Consider the following 15,445-nt stretch of genomic DNA (forward strand, 5'->3'; position numbering starts at 1 on the left):
AACAGAATCTTATGTTCTTAGACCTAATTTTAAGTAGGCTTAGCCTACCCTTTGGAAGAATAAGTTTCATAGGGGTGAACCCCAAGATCAGGGGCTCAGTCTATTGATTTGGTTGTCCCACTGCTTGTGAGAATATCAGAAATTCTCCAAACAGGGAAGTTGAATCTTTCTCCCTTTTTCCCCATACCCCTAAGAGGACCCTAAAAATACTTCTTTACTCACTGTTCAAATCACTCTGGGATTTATCAGGGCATCACAATAACCTGGACAAACTAACAAAATCTCTTGCCCTGTTCAAGATTCCCTGTACTTATACTGTTCAGCTAACCTGACCATGCAAGTTAAATTAGGAAATGCACTACCCCAAATATAAATTTTGCACCAAATCAACATCTCTCCCTTTAAACTCACACAGAAGTTGAAGTTTTAAGATATGGATGATATCATCCTTTACCCAGTCTTCTGTATACCTTAGTCCTATCTAGATGAGCTTCATTCATATCTGTACTCCATGTCTGATCACTTTTTTAAAAAACAATTTCTGTATGGGGTACTACTGACTTTCCTAGCTTCAGAGCTCTGACTCTGAGTCTCTGGTGTTACATAAATACCTGAAGTTTCTGGGAAAGACCAGGTTGTATATAAACAGCTCAGTATCTCAGAATTTAAAATCAACAATTGACCTCTGAATATATGTGACTGCTGTAAGAGCTTACAATCTAGGACCCTTTCCAATAAGCCCCAACATGTTAGCCCATGTTCTTGATTTAGTTAACTGAATTTTTATATTATAGTTAGCCCATTTACTTGAGGCATGATAATATTTGTTTTTTTGTCCCTGGCATTTCATTCAACATATAGCTCTTAAGGTTCATTCATCTAGTTGGGCCAACTGATTTTTGACAAGGTGGCAAAGACCACTCAATTAGGAAAGAACAATCTCTTCAACAAATGGTTCTGGGAAAACTGGATCTCCAAAAAGCTGGAGGACTCCTACCTCATGCCATACACAAAAATAAGCTCAAAATGGATAAAAAACCTTATAATATAAGAACTATATAGAACTGTTGAACTACTACATGAAAATGTATGGAAGCATCTTTCAGACCTTGTGATAGGCAATGCTTCTGAGATTTTACACCCAAGGCACAAGCAACAAAGGAAAAAAAATATATATATAAATGGGACTTCATCAAAATAAAGCATTTTGTTCCTCAAAGATCTTTATCATGAATGTAAAATGACAACAAATACAATAGAAGAAAGTATTTGGAAATCACAGATTATATAAGGAAATCTTCAACTTAACAAAAAAACAAACTACCCAGTTAGAAAAATGGGAAAAAGTCTTGAACAGATCTCCAAAGATATGGCAAATGGCAGAGAGCACATGAAAGATGCTCAACAATTAGGCATCAGGGAATTGCAAATAAAAAACACAATGAGATACCATTTTATACCCATTAGTACGGTTGCTATTAGAAAAAAGGAAAACAGTAAGTCTTGGAGAGAATTCAGAGAAACAATTGCTGAAGTGACTTGAGTGAAAAGTCCACCCAATTGGGAAAGAACTGTCTCTTCAACAAATGTTGCTTGAATAACTGGGCATCCAAATGTAAAAGAGAGAAAGAGGACCCCTACCACACACCATATATAAAAATTAACTCAAAATGGATCAAAGAATTAAGTATAAGACCCAAGCTATAAAACTCCTAGAAGAAAACAGAGAAGTATCTTCAGGACTTACTGTTAGGCAATGGTTTCTTAGACATTACATCAAAAGTATAAGCAACAAAAGAAAAATTTTTCCTCAAAATGAAAAGACAAACAACCCAATTTAATAATGGACAAAAGATATGGACAGACATTTCTCCAAAGAAGATATATAAATGGCCAAAAAAAAAAAAAAAAGATGAAAAGATGTCCGACATCATTAGCCCGCAGGGAAATGCAAATCAAAACCACAATTAGCTATCATTTCACACCCACTACAATGGCTACTATTGAAAAATGGAAAATAAGAATTGTTGACATCAGCAGGTGAATACACTGCCCTCCCCCTATGTAGGTCAGGGCCCCTAGGGGTGTAAATCTCCCTGGAAATATGGGACAGGACTCCCATGATGAGCTAGGACACAGCATCAAGGGATTGAGAAAGCCTTCTTGACCAAAACGGGGAAGAGAGAACTGAGAAATAAAGAGATATGAGAAATAACGTATCAGTGGTTGAAAGATTTCAAACAGGGTCAAGAGGTTATCTATGCATTACACAGATATCCCTTTTTAGTTTGTGGTGTATTGGAGTGGCTGGAGGGAAGTACCTGAAACTATTGGACTGTATTCCAGGAGCCTTGATTGTTGAAGACAACTGTATAACTATACAGCTTTTACAATGTGACTGTGTGATTGTGAAACTATGTCGTTTACACTATGTATGATTGTGAAAACCTTGTGATTGGGATGCTCTTTTTATCCAGGGTATGACAGATGTGTAAAAAATAAATAAATAATGGTGGAGGATAAAGAGTAAAAATTGGGTAGTTTGAAATTCTAGCGGTCAGTGATAGAGAGGGGTATGGGGTATGGGATGCATGCTTTTTTTCTTTTTATTTTTTTTTCTGCACATGTTGTAAAAATGATCACGGTGATGAATACACAATTATGTGATGCTATTGTGGACTACTGATTGTGTACTATGTATAACATATTGTATGTATGCGTATACATATTGTGTATGTATGCACTGTATGTGTGTGAAGATTTCTCAATAAAAAGAATATATAAAAGCGTTGGTGAGGAGGTGGTAAAATAGGACCCCTCATTCATTTTTGGTGGAATGTAAAACGGTGCAATCACTGTGGAAAATATTTTGGTGCTTCTTCAGAAGTTTTACTATAGAATTACCATAAGACCTACTGTTTTAGTTTTCTAGCTGTTAAAACAAATCCATGCTGTTGGCTTAACAACAGGAATTTATTGGTTCTAGGTTTCAGAGGCTAGAACACTTGCTTCCCCCAGCATCAGTATTTATTGGCTGGCTGGCAATCCTTGGGGTTTCTTGGCTTTTCTCTCATGCGACTTTGCACATGGTGGTATCTTCTCCTTTCACTTCCATGTTCCGTTGACTTCCAGTTTCTGACTTTTCTTCCATTTCCAATTTCCTTTGCTTATAAGATTTCGGCCATAATGGATTAAGACCCACCCTCATAAGTGAAATTAGTAGGAAACAAAAGGACAAGTACTGTAGGGTCTCACTAAAAAGAGCTAATCTTAATGAGAGAACTTTGAGAGTTGAAGTTGAGAACACAGGTTATCAGGAGGTAGAGAAAGGGTAGAGATTGGACATTTGATGCTTAAGAAGTACAGAATGTTCAACAGGAGTGAATGCAAAAATCCAAAAATGGATAGTACAATATTATCTGATGGTAGCACAATATTGAAAGTACCCTGAATGAAGCTGTGTGAGTATGTTTGAGGGAGGAGGGCTGGGGCAGGTATGACACCAGAAGGAAAGATGGAGGATAAAGGCTGAGATATATAACTTAGCGATGCCTAGGTGAACAGCGCTGATGATTAAATGTACGAATATAAAAATGTTTTTGCATGAGGGAGAACAAATGAATGTCAACATTGCAAGGTGTTGAAGATAGAATGGTATATGGGAAAAATACAATCAATGCAAACTAGTAGTTATAAATTATTCATATAATTAAGAGTAACACTGTAATACTTTTTCATCAGTTGCAATGAAAAATAACAAAGATAAATGTCAATAAGAGGTGGACATAGGGGAGGGGTATGGGATTCTTTGCAAAAGGAATGGAAATATTGTCATATAGATTGTGGTGGTGAAGCCAAGGCTATGCAATTACACTGGGAACAATTCATTTTTTCACTTAGGTTGGATTGTGTGGTATGAAAATAAAACTGTTTAAAAATGAAAAGGAATAAAAAAGACCCACCTTATTTAGTTTGGGCACATCTGAACTACTTATACCTTAAAGGTCTTATTTATACAAAACCAGGGATTGGGACATGAACGTAACTTTTGTGGAGGGCATAATTAATCCCCCAACTGCCAGATACCCTACTTCTAGTAACATACCTCAAAGAATTGGAAGTAGGGAATTAACAGATATTAGCACACTCCTCTTCATAGCAGCATGTTTCACAACCGCCAGAAGATGGGAGAAACCATGTGTCCACTAACAGATGAATGGATAAACACGATTTGATGTACATACAAGGGAACTCATAAACACCATAAAAAGCAGTGAAGTTCTAATATATGTGACAACATGAACAGACCTTGAAGACATGTCAAGTGATGTAAGTCAGGCACAAAAGAACAGATACTGTACGATTTCTTTGAAAAGAAGTAATTAGAACCAGAAAATTCAGAGTCAGAGATTAAAATGCAGGTTTCCAAGGGCCTGGGTGGGGGGTTGGAATAGGGTGCTAATACTCAATTGATAAAGAATGTCTGTTTGGAATGATGGAAAATTTTGGTAATGGATGGTGGTGATGGTAGCACAACATTGTAAATGCAATTAACACCAGCAAATTATGTATTTCCATGTGACTAAAAGTTTTATGTATGGGGGCCGCGGTGGCTCAGCGGGCAAAGTGCTTGCCTGCTATGCCGGAGGACCTCGGTTCGATTCCCGGCCCCAGCCCATGTAACAAAAAACGGAGAAACAGAATACAATAAAAACAAGAAAAAAAAAAAAAAAGTTTTATGTATGTTAGAAGAACACAAATTAAAAGCAACAACATAATATTGTACAGCATAAACAATGAATTCTAATTTAAAGTGTGGAGTATAGTTAATAGTACAATTGTAATCATTTTCTTTCATTAATTTCAGCAAAGATATCATACTAATGTGAAGTGCTAAAGACAGGGAAAACTGCACATAAAAGTGAGGGGATATATGGGAGTTTTATATTTTCTGCAGTCTCTGAATTTTCTGTAAACCTTCTATTTCTCTAATAATAAAAAAATTATTTTAAAAACAGTTGAGTTTCACTTTATTTTTCCTTTGGAGGAACATGGTGTGTTCCATGGGGAGAGAAAGCATAATAAAGTCAAGAAAACTAGAAAAGACCATAATGAAAGTAGGGGGGTGTATGTGGCAGGATTAAGATAGTAAGCTACGTAAGGATTTTTATTTTTGTCCCAAGGGCAGTGTAAAACTATTTAAGAGCATAAAAGAGAGAAGACACATAGTTTGTACTGAAGAAAGTATTTTTGCTCTGTTTCCTCATTTGTCACTTTACTCATATAGATTTATGAGAATGCTTTATGAATTAACAAAATTACTTTTTTATTTTATATGCGATAGTATTTTTCCCAGCTCGCCATCTGTTTTTGATTTTATTTATGTTCTTGTCCACATGCAGAAATGTCAAGTTGTATTTAATAAAATTTGTTACTCTTTTATGATCCAGGTTTTGTGTTGTACTTGAAAAATCTTCCCCATCTTAAAATTATTTTAAAGTTCACCGTGTTTTCTTTTGCCACTTGTGTAGAGAACGTGTATTTGCAAATACAATGAAATCTTTTTTTTTTTTAAGCTACAACAAAGGGCAAAAGATTGAAAAGTTTGATAAAAGACTGTGTTGTTGGGAAGTGGAGTAGAGTAAACATTCCATATTTTTGGTGGGTATGTAAATTGAACATTAGAATTTGGTAATTTGACCGTGGGGTTTGGGGCAGTGCATGGAGACAGCTTTGTTTTATTACTCATTGGTCTGAATTGTCTACATCTCATATTCAGCTAAGGCCATGGCTGATTTCTTTTGTAATCCATTCACACTGAGCGATTTGGCTCAGGGGGCTGTTTTGTGTGACCAAACAGAGGACAAGCCCCATTCAGATTCATCTTTTGTTAATGATTACAGATGATGTTCTGATTTATTCATGAAGTTTCTATCCCATTGCTTCAAATACCCACTGAAGGGAGTATTTGAAGTGGCAGGGAGCCTGCAGGAGGAAAGACTCTCTCCTTGCTGCCCCGATTTCTTTATAATTGGCTGTGGAGCCTACTTCACCCACCCAGAGGCATCTCCCACCTTGTTGACCAGCACCTCACACCTCCAGCCAAGCACAATGTCGTGCAAGGTGCCAAGCCTTGGTAGCCCTTGAAGTCTGTGGTGCTGGGTACAGCTATGACTATAGAAGATGCTTGTATGAATTTTCCCCAAACAAACACCTCACCTTTTCAGTTTGCTTTCCTCCAAATCAGAAGGCATTTGTGACTGAGCAACCTTCCTCAGGATTGGTTTTGGGGGCCAGGGCAGGGCCAGGAGCTGCACCATCCTGAGCTTTTCTGTGCCAGTGTCTTACTTGTTTCCTTGGCTGTCATTCCCAAGCTTATAGCAAGTGTTTATAGTTACTTTCCCTTCCTTGTTTCATTGTTGGTCATGAACATTTTGCTGATTAAAAAACATCTATTAAAAAAGTAATTGGGCAGGCAGGCCATGGTGGCTCAGCAGGCAGAGTTCTCGCCTGCCATGCCGGAGACCTGGCATGCAAAAAAAAAAGGGTAATTGGGCAAGAGAGCATCTGTTATCTAGTTTAATTTGCATGTAAGGTGGTTGTAAAATAGAAGTGTGTAACAAATATCAAAGACAAAATAAATATTGCTCCCCCTCCCCTTTTTTTCCTTAATGCCTTCCCATATTTCGTATCTTAGATATACAGGATAAATGTAGTTATTTTATACATTCAAATAACAGCATATATCATTATTTTAAATATTATAGAGAGTCTTTTTGAGGTTGCCTTCGAGGTGATGGTTCCTAAACCCAGCACTTCTCTCCAGAATCCTAGACTACCACTACTGCTTCCTTTCTATAGGTCACCAGGAAGCAAGAGATCTGTGTCAATAGATATTCATGGAGGGGTTCAGAAATGCTGGTTCCCCACTACCACCCCTCTTTCTGTGGTGGTGGGGAACTTGGAAGGGCAGGTAGGGGCAAAACTGGGCACTGCATTTGACGGTCCCATGAGAAAAATTTTGAATAGAAGATATTGATAACATAAGAAGTGAGAGAGAATACTGTGCTGGTTTGAATTTATGGACCCCAGAAAAGCCATGTCCTTTAATCCTCATTCAATTTTGCTGGGTGGAAGTTTTAAATTATCTGTGGAGATGTGACTCACCCAATTGTGGTTCATAACTTTTGATTAGATAATTTCCATGGAGGTGTGTCTCCACCCGTTCAAGGTGGGGTTGCTTACTGGAGCCCAAAGTCTGTGCAGCCACAGATCTTTGGAGATAAAGAAGGAAAACGCCCCCATGGGAGCTTCATGAAACAGGAAGCCTGGAGAGAAAGATACAGATGTGGCCATGTTCACCATGTGCCTTTCCAGTTGAGATAGAAACCCTGAACTTCATTGGCCTTTCTTGAGTGAAGGTAATCTCCTGGTGCCTTAATTTGGACATTTTTATAGACTTGCTTTAATTGGGACATTTTCATAGTCTTAGAACAATAAACTCACAGCTTAATGAATTCTCCTTTTAAAAACCCTTCAGTTTCTGGTATATCACATTCTGGCAAACTAGAACAGATACTATATAGGTAAAAACTATAGAAGCCCTCTACAGACATCTGCTAGAAGAATATGGGATGGCTTGTGTAAGGGAAGGAAACTGAATTAGAACTTGATGAATCAAGAGGACTTTAAAAAGTAGATGGGGGAAGGGGGAGGGGAAAGAGGGCATTCCTGTCAAAAAAGAAGAGAACAAATCACGATGCAGGAGTGGAGTCCAAGATGTTTGGATTATAAGAATATAATCCAAGGGAGACACCATGATCACAAAGGTGGTTTTCCCAGGGCAAGGCGATTTCCCCTAATGTGGGAAATTCGACGACATAATTTGTGGTAGTGGGGGACTGCATTTGCATTCTCCTCTGTTAAAAGATAAAGGAGAAAAGAATATATGGTAAGTAAAATGGGAAGGGGTAAGTAGGAAGTCAAAGTTGGAGTTCTGACTCATGGTACAGGGTTACTAAGCTGATCAGGTGAGATAAGGTATATGAAAGTGATTTGTAAACTATGAACTGCTTTGCAAACTATAAAGATTTTCACATATATGAATTATCTTAATTTAAAAAACCCATGTTCTTTGGTAAACTGAATTTTTAATAATAGCATCCTCTGCAATGTTTGATCATTTGCAAAATGAGAAATGTGAGCATAAAATCTGGCCATAAAATTCTGTAATTCCTAAATATGCAAGCCTTGATGTGATATACGTTATACATAATCATGGAGGGATGCAGATATTCTGATTTATAATTCCTCCTTCTGAAAGAAAACTTTTCAATAAATCAGACCATTTTCCATGGGTGACAACTGCCTTTTTCCACCTCTAAATATCAACTATTGTGTAGGTAATTTGCCAACATCATGTCATTGGCAACTCTCATCAACTCTGCAATATAGGTGCTATTGCCCCATTCTCTATAGGAAGAAACTGGGGCTTAGAAAAATTAAATAACTTTCCAAGGTCACATAGCTAGAAAGTGGCAGAGCCAGGCAGGATCTAACATGGGATCTACCTGTTTCTAAGGCCAGCGCCTCCCTCTACAGGCTCCCATTACCACTACTCTCTCTGCCCAATATGCAATTGAGTGGCGTCATTACTTGAAAGCTGCATGAGAATGCCAGGGCATCTAGCAGGAAGATATGCTGAACCGGGTGTGGTTGGAATCTGTAGAGCAATGATTGCATTCATGTTGGTCACGATTTCAGATGTTTGGAGAAAGAGCTGGAAGTTATCGAGTGCCACCTCTGAGTCAGTATCATGGAAGATAGTTTTTCATATTATTCCGTTTGATCCTGATAATATCCCTGTTAAATAGAACTTGTTCTACCCATTTTTTCAGATGAGAAACTATGATTTTAAAGTATGTTAATGATTCAAAGTAAGGGTTAGGTCTAGATTTTATTCATTCACTCATTCAAATATACTTATTGAACACTCCAGGTCTTTGGGATAGATATGTGAACAAAGCAGACAAAGATCCTTGGTAAAGCTGATATTCTAGTGGGGGAGTCAGATAATATGTGAAAAGCTTAAAAAAATTACATGGTAAATTAGAAAGTCATACGTGCTGTGGGGAAAAATTGAGGTAAAACAGGGTAAAAGGAGAAAAGGCAGCAAGAAGAGATGAAATTTTTAATTTTAAATAGGGCAGCTTATGACATATCCAGAGGTCTAGAAGTTGATCTGTTCAGGAATAATTTAGCTTTTGATTACAGGACCACCAAATTTAAGGACTTCCTTACTTTGTAGTTCTATCTAGGCAGGGAGAAACAGAGCATCTTCTTCATAGGACATGTATAAGAATTTTTAAGGATCTAGAGAGGTCCCTATCACCACCCCCATCAGTTGCTATCTACCACATCCATCTTGAAAAAAACTTGGAATTCCACCTTTAATTCAATGAGCAAGAATGTGAGTGGTCATTTGGGGAACTGGAAAAAGTCATTACTTGGGATCTATGAAACCTGGGGCCCAATCCCAGGTCTGCCATTAATTAGTTAGCTGACCTTAGAAAATTTCCTTGCCCATTCTGGCCCTGTTTGCCCAAATAACAGGTGAAAGTGTTGGCATCTAAGGACAATTCCAGCTCTAACTTTTTGTGGCTTCAAACTTTTGCTGAAAATTTCCTGGGATGCTCCAGTTAAAATCGTTTTTGGCCACCTGCAGTTGAAAAAGAGATTGGAGCCTGATGAGAGAAATTTGGCTCTTCCCATTTCCTGATAAGATTTCAACATCAAACTTCTCTTTTAAAATCATCCAGAGATGTTCGTTTCCCAGACCCTGCACTTCCCGAAAAATCATCCAGAGACGTCAGCTGGCCCAGTCCACTACCTTGCCTTCTTTGGAGTAAATATTAGAAATAGGTGTTCCACCATGGACTGAGCATCCTAACAAGATGGTCTGTTTCCTTCCAAGGGTACTCAAGGTGTCGGAAAGCCACATATGGCTTGGGAGCTGGTTACCTTAGCAATCGCTTCCCTCCCCACTCAGTGTCAATTAACAGGCAATTAAAACTACACTGTTTAGCTAATGGTCCCCAGATCAGAGTAGGAGAAAATGAGAGGCAGGAGGTTTTCATTCTTTTTTTACTTCTATTATATATTTTAAATTCAAGACATGTTCTTGACTCTGGAAACTGCCTCATTTTACACTTTCAGGATAAATATATTTTTGATATTTTTAATTTGTCATTTTGTTTGTTCACTTATTATATCACTTATCTGTAAAAAAAAAATACAAAAGAAAACTTTAATGACTTCTGATCATTCCTGGAAGCAAATCCGAAGTTTTCCACCAGGTTCTTTCTAGACCGTCTATGGTACAGTCCCATTCTATACAATGGGATTCCCCACACATCCTTTCAAACACTCGTTATTTACTTTCCTTCCACCCACAAGTTTTCTTTGGTTTTATCCACAAATCAAATTCAGTCCATTCTGTAAAGCTCTGCTTAGGCCTAAAACCACTCATCAGGATCATTCCAGTCCTTCATTTTAATTCTCTGAATTTCAGGAGTAACTAGACTCAGTGCAATTTCATTTTCTTCTTACTCATGCTACTTATCATGATTAATTTTTCTCTCTACCAATTGATTAAGACCCCTTGAGGGTAGGAACCATGTCTGATATTTTTCTCTATGTCTTCAGATTCTAGTACAGTTGCATTCATGACTAAAGACCACTTAAACAGGGTGTTTAGAAATTACTGCTGTTACATCTAGCTGGACAAAATGTAACCTTCATATTTTGGACAGTAAACTTGGGATCATGCAGTCTCAGTAGTTAAAGCTTTAAGAATAAAGAAAGAAAACAAATAAAAAAAGAAAAAGAAAAATAATAAAGAAAGAAAACAAATTAAAAAAAATAAAACTTTGGACCTCTTAGGGATTAATCTACCAAATTCTTCATTTTGCAGATGAGAAAACTGAGGTTTAAATGGGAATAGCAGCAACTTGCCCAAAGTTAAAATGTAACTAAAGCTCTTTTTCTCCGCCGGCCCGCCGAGCCGAGCCGAGCCGCCCGCCCTCCTCCTCCCCTCTCTTTCTCCGCCGGCCCGCCGAGCCGAGCCGAGCCGCCCGCCCTCCTCCTCCCCTCTCTTTCTCCGCCGGCCCGCCGAGCCGAGCCGAGCCGCCCGCCCTCCTCCTCCCCTCTCTTTCTCCGCCGGCCCGCCGAGCCGAGCCGAGCCGCCCGCCCTCCTCCTCCCCTCTCTTTCTCCGCCGGCCCGCCGAGCCGAGCCGAGCCGCCCGCCCTCCTCCTCCCCTCTCTTCCCCCTCCTGCTCCGGCTGCTCTCCAACCACCACGGTGCCCTCTTCCCCTGCCTTCACCGTGCTCCTCCGCCACCAGCCTCGACAGCCTTGCCGCCCTCACCTTTCCTCCTCCAGAACAGCTACTGGGGGAGTGGAGATAATACAGAGCAGCTCCCGGAACCACGAGGGAGATCAAAGGGACAGCGTACCCCATCCTGGAACGGCTGACTATCTGGGAGAACCAGCTCTGGTGAGATCACCAAGGGGCACGGGCTTTCCTGGGTGGGACGGCAAGCGACCGGAGTCCCTCCCTTCCACCTTCCTGGGCCAGCTGGTAGAATTGGACAGGCGGTCCCCTTAGGCCGCAGCGGCTGGTGACCCCACCACACGAGGCCCCCCGGAACAACTGAGATAGTTGGGCCGGAAATCCCCAGACTGCGGAGAACAGTGACCGGGGGATCCCTTCCAAACACGTGACTCCCCCGTTGGCTGGGAACAGTATACTCTCCCGGGCTGTGACAGCTGGCGCCCTCCCGCCACGCTTGGTGCCCCGGGCCGACTGGCTAATTTGGCCGGACGCTCTCCTGTGCTGCGACGGCCGGCGACCCTCCCCGCGTTTGGAACCCCGGGCCGGCTGGCATTCTTCCAAGACGCTTCGATTACTGAACCTCCCCTACGGGGAGAGTTTTCCAGAGTTGAGGGACCCACAGCAACTTTCGCTGGTGGAACCCACAGACAGGCGTGTGCCACGAGCGCCACCTACTGGGCAGGATAGGAAGAACAGAACCCAGAGATTGCACAGAAAAATCTTTCAACCTGTGGGGTCGAACACCCGGGGAAATCTGACTAAATGCCCAGACGCCAGCAGAAGATAACGGATCACGCTCAGAAAATTGAACACATGGCCCAGTCAAACGAAGAAACCAATAGTTCAAATGAGATACAGGAGCTGAAACAACTAATGCTGAATATACGAACAGAAATGGAAAACCTCTTCAAAAACGAAATCGATAAACTGAGGGAGGACATGAAGAAGACATGGGCTGAACATAAGAAGAAATAGAAAAACTGAAAAAACAAATCACAGAACTTATGGAAGTGAAAGATAAAGTAGAAAAGATGGAAAAAACAATGGATACCTACAATGACAGATTTAAAGAAACAGAAGATAGAATTAGTGATTTGGAGGATGAAACATCTGAATTCCAAAAAGAAACAGAAACTATCCGGAAAAGAATGGAAAAATTTGAACAAGGTATCAGGGAACTCAAGGACAATGTGAACCGTACAAATATACGTGTAGTGGGTATCCCAGAAGGAGAAGAGAAGGGAAAAGGAGGAGAAAAACTAATGGAAGAAATTATCACTGAAAATTTCCCAACTCTTATGAAAGACCTAAAATTACAGATCCAAGAAGTGCAGCGCACCCCAAAGAGATTAGACACAAATAGGCGTTCCCCAAGACACTTACTAGTTAGAATGTCAGAGGTCAAAGAGAAAGAGAGGATCTTGAAGGCAGCGAGAGAAAAACAATCCGTCACATACAAGGGAAACCCAATAAGACTATGTGTAGATTTCTCAGCAGAAACCATGGAAGCTAGAAGACAGTGGGATGATATATTTAAGTTACTAAAAGAGAAAAACTGCCAGCCAAGACTCCTATACCCAGCAAAATTGTCCTTCAAAAATGAGGGAGAAATTAAAACATTCTCAGACAAAAAGTCACTGAAAGAATTTGTGACCAAGAGACCAGCTCTGCAAGAAATACTAAAGGAAGCACTAGAGTCAGATACAAAAAGACAGAAGAGAGAGACATGGAGAAAAGTGTAGAAAGAAGGAAAGTCAGATATGATATATATAATACAAAAGGCAAAATGTTAGAGGAAAATATTATCCAAACAGTAATAACTCTAAATGTCAATGGACTGAATTCCCCAATTAAAAGACATAGACTGGCAAAATGGATTAAAAAACAGGATCCTTCTATATGCTGTCTACAGGAAACACATCTTAGACCCAAAGATAAATATAGGTTGAAAGTGAAAGGTTGGGAAAAGATATTTCATGCAAACAACAACCAGAAAAGAGCAGGAGTGGCTATACTAATATCCAACAAATTAGACTTCAAATGTAAAACAGTTAAAAGAGACAAAGAAGGACACTATATACTATTAAAAGGAACAATTAAACAAGAAGACATAACAATCATAAACATTTACGCACCGAACCAGAATGCCCCAAAATACGTGAGGAATACACTGCAAACACTGAAAAGGGAAATAGACACATATACCATAATAGTTGGAGACTTCAATTCACCACTCTCATCAATGGACAGAACATCTACACAGAGGATCAATAAAGAAATAGAGAACCTGAATATTACTATAAATGAACTTGACTTAACAGACATTTATAGGACATTACATCCCACAACAGCAGGATACACCTTTTTTTCAAGTGCTCATGGATCATTCTCAAAGATAGACCATATGCTGGGTCACAAAGCAAGTCTTAACAAATTTAAAAATATTGAAATCATACACAACACTTTCTCGGATCATAAAGCAATGAAGTTGGAAATCAATAATAGGCGGAGGGCCAGAAAATTCATAAATACATGGAGGCTCAACAACACACTCTTAAACAACAAGTGGGTCAAAGAAGAAATTGCAAGAGAAATTAGTAAATACCTAGAGGCAAATGAAAATGAAGACACAACATATCAAAACTTATGGGACGCAGCAAAGGCAGTGCTAAGAGGGAAATTTATTGCCCTAAATGCCTTTATCAGAAAAGAAGAAAAGGCAAAAATGCAGGAATTAACTGTCCACTTGGAAGAACTGGAGAAAGAACAGCAAACTAATCCCAAAGCAAGCAAAAGGAAAGAAATAACAAAGATTAGAGCAGAAATAAATGAAATTGAAAACATGAAAACAATAGAGAAAATCAATAAGACCAGAAGTTGGTTCTATGAGAAAATCAACAAGATTGATGGGCCCTTAGCAAGATTGACAAAAAGAAGAAGAGAGAGGATGCAAATAAATAAGATTAGAAATGAAAGAGGAGACATAACTACTGACCTCACAGAAATAAAGGAGGTAATAACAGGATACTATGAACAACTTTACGCTAATAAATACAACAATTTAGAAGAAATGGACAGGTTCCTGGAAAGACATGAACAACCAACTTTGACTCAAGAAGAAATAGACGACCTCAACAAACCAATCACAAGTAAAGAGATTGAATTAGTTATTCAAAAGCTCCCTAAAAAGAAAAGTCCAGGACCAGACGGCTTCACATGTGAATTCTATCAAACATTCCAGAAAGAATTAGTACCTACTCTCCTCAAACTCTTCAACATAATCGAAGTGGAGGGAAAACTACCTAATTCATTCTATGAAGCCAACATCACCCTCATACCAAAACCAGGCAAAGATATTACAAAAAAAGAAAACTACAGACCAATCTCTCTAATGAATACAGATGCAAAAATCCTCAATAAAATTCTAGCAAATCGTATCCAAAAACACATTAAAAGAATTATACATCATGACCAAGTAGGATTCATCCCAGGTATGCAAGGATGGTTCAACATAAGAAAATCAATTAATGTAATACACCATATGAACAAATCAAAGCAGAAAAATCACATGATCATCTCAATTGATGCAGACAAGGCATTTGACAAGATTCAACATCCTTTCCTGCTGAAAACACTTCAAAAGATAGGGATACAAGGGAACTTCCTTAAAATGATAGAGGGAATATATGAAAAACCCACAGCTAATATCATCCTCAATGGGGAAAAATTGAAAACTTTCCCCCTAAGATCAGGAACAAGACAAGGATGTCCACTATCACCACTATTATTCAACATTGTGTTGGAAGTTCTAGCCAGAGCAATTAGGCAAGAAAAAGAAATACAAGGCATCAAAATTGGAAAGGAAGAAGTAAAACTATCACTGTTTGCAGACGATATGATAATATATGTAGAAAACCCAGAAAAATCCACAACAAAATTACTAGAGCTAATAAATGAGTACAGCAAAGTAGCAGGCTACAAGATCAACATTCAAAAATCTGTAGCTTTTCTATACACTAGTAATGAACAAGCTGAGGCGGAAATCAAGAAACGA

The 15,445-nt window shown here is 39.1% G+C and overlaps 1 pseudogene; it reads left to right on the top strand.

Annotated features, from left to right (window-relative positions):
• The first annotated feature begins 7,796 nt into the window (after positions 1-7,796).
• Positions 7,797-7,920, top strand: LOC143648976 (U1 spliceosomal RNA; annotated as a pseudogene).
• The last annotated feature ends 7,525 nt before the right edge of the window (positions 7,921-15,445 follow it).

The sequence above is a fragment of the Tamandua tetradactyla genome, chromosome 10 (genome assembly GCF_023851605.1).
Source record: "Tamandua tetradactyla isolate mTamTet1 chromosome 10, mTamTet1.pri, whole genome shotgun sequence".
In the NCBI taxonomy this organism is placed as follows: Eukaryota; Metazoa; Chordata; class Mammalia; order Pilosa; family Myrmecophagidae; genus Tamandua; species Tamandua tetradactyla.